The sequence below is a fragment of the Sturnus vulgaris genome, chromosome 11 (genome assembly GCF_052056855.1).
Source record: "Sturnus vulgaris isolate bStuVul1 chromosome 11, bStuVul1.hap1, whole genome shotgun sequence".
Lineage (NCBI taxonomy): Eukaryota > Metazoa > Chordata > Aves > Passeriformes > Sturnidae > Sturnus > Sturnus vulgaris.
In genome coordinates this window covers 19,223,429-19,225,679 of record NC_142253.1, presented here as the reverse complement: position 1 = coordinate 19,225,679, position 2,251 = coordinate 19,223,429, and the positions used below count along the sequence as shown (strand labels likewise).

The window sequence follows — 2,251 nt, the reverse complement described above, 5'->3', positions numbered from 1 at the left end:
GTCCCTCAAAGGTGGGTCCGGCCCTATACTGCCAGTCAGGGACATCTGTCAGGGCCAACCTCGGGAGATGTAAAATATGCAGCGCTTCGTCTTCACCGGCGCCCCTCCCTAGAACACCAAGGGTCCCCCCAGCGGGCAGGACAGCCCCTCTTCCAATCTGTTTCCTCCCCGTGAAATTCATTAATTATTTGAGTGACCCGTTCCCTTTTCTTGTTTTGTTTTAGTCAGCCGCCCAGAGCCCCAGGATGTGGTACGCCCTTGTCATCTGGGCATGCCTCTGCCAGTCTTCGATGGAGTGGATAGTCCCCCAGCCGAGGAAGAACGTGTGGGTCACCTTGGCCCAGGCTATGCAACAGGACCATCTCTGCCTGTCAACTGTGGCAACAGGGAATCCACTTTCAACCTCCCTGGTGGGGGATCCCATTTCAGCCCAACGAATATCCCAAAACCATCACTAATATGAGAGATGATTTCAATGCCCGGTGGTGGCACCCCCCTATGCCTCCTACCCTATGATCAACCCCCTCTGTGTGTGGTGGGAGTGGTCGAGAGACCTTCCCAAAGCACCCAAGTAGCCTCAAGAATTGGAGTTACTTGGTTCAGCCCCATCCCCTTTTTGTATTCAAAATCACTATAGATGGTCCAACCCCGAATCTTACCTAAACGTCATCCAACCTAACCTTGAGTACAGAGCTGCCACGTGGTGCAACACCACCGCCCAGATTGAGGGGACCCCTGTGGACCAACCGTGTCAGCTCGGTAAGGGGGTCTTCTTGATCTGTGGCGACCGGGCGTGGGCAGGCATCCCCTCTCACCTGATAGGAGGGCCGTGCACTCTTGGGCGACTGACCCTGTTTTCACCTAACCGAACCCAAACTTCGAATTGGAAATCTAAAAACACAAAATCGGCTATCCAAAAGAGAGAAGCACATAATTTGGATGAAAATTACAACGCGGATGTTTTTCACTGGTCGAAATCAAAAAGAGTTGCTGTGTCCATCTTTTTGCCAGGGGTGGCAGCAGCTGAAGCCCTAGGTGAATTGGGCCACCTAGAGTGCTGGGTGGCGAAGCAGGCAAATCTTACGTCAGCAGCCCTAAGCAACCTCCTAGCAGACGAGGAAATCACCAGGCAGGCGACCCTACAAAATCGGGCAGCAATAGATTTCCTGTTGCTTGCTCATGGCCACGGCTGCAAGGACTTTGAGGGCCTCTGCTGCCTCAACTTGTCATCCCGGAGCAGCAGTGTCCACTCCAAGATCCAACAGATATAAGGCCTCGTCACTAACATCAAAGAGGAATCCAAAAACTGGCTGAAAAACATCTTTAAGAGCTGGGGACTTTTGGGTTGGCTGGCTTCCATTGTCAAAACCATTATTTCAGTTGTCCTTGTTGTTCTTCTTGTTTGTATTGCGATCCCCATTATCAAAACATTGGTTATTCGCAGCATCTCCCCAACACCCCAAGTAAGCTGCGCAGAGGTGGGGCCCGTCCCGGAGTGGAATCTTGAAGATCCCCCGACTGGTGAAGAGACAGAAGCAGTGGAAGAGGAAGAGGACAGGCCAACCTCTGGCGAGGACTCTGAGAATGTCACCACTGTTTAGAAAGAAAGGGGGAGATGTTGTGTTGTGTTGTTTAATGTTAATCTTTTTCATATGTTAATGTTTTGTCCCATGTTCGTCCCCATAAGTTTTGTATAAAATGGTTTAGCCCTTACCCGCCTATCCCCTTGTCCTTCAACCCTAAACCACTCCCAGCTTCCAGATCCTTCCCTTTCCCTCACACTAATCCCTGCCCCTAGCTCTGTCAATCCTCCGCAGACCCTGCCCCAGGTTCTAGAAAGTTCTCCCTACTTTGTTAGACGATTGGTTGTTGTACCCCAGTTGACACCCACATGCTTCCCTATTGGTTAGATGTATCCCTTTCTCCACCTTCAGTACTGCGTCAGGATACTGAGCACTCCTGCTGGGGTCCCTCCCTGGGAGACACTGACCGAAACCTGGGAGGGGCTACAAGCGGGGACCATGGTGGGGAAAGGACAGAGGGGGAGGGCAGGGCTCCAATGTGTCCTGACAGGGCCTGAGTCTATTCCCTTGGGCTGGGTGAGCTGGCCCAGCAGAAGGAGGGAGGGAGGTTGGGACGAATGGTTGTGGCACTGCCTGCCATAGTTTTTCCCCAGGGATTTAGGGAGAATTCCTCTGTGGCAGTGAGAGAGCCCCATGGACTCTGGGCTGCTCCAGCCCCCCATCCAAGG

The 2,251-nt window shown here is 52.6% G+C and overlaps 1 pseudogene; it reads left to right on the top strand.

Annotated features, from left to right (window-relative positions):
- The first annotated feature begins 245 nt into the window (after positions 1–245).
- LOC148222523 (uncharacterized) lies at positions 246–1,601 on the top strand (annotated as a pseudogene).
- Positions 1,602–2,251: the final 650 nt, after the last annotated feature.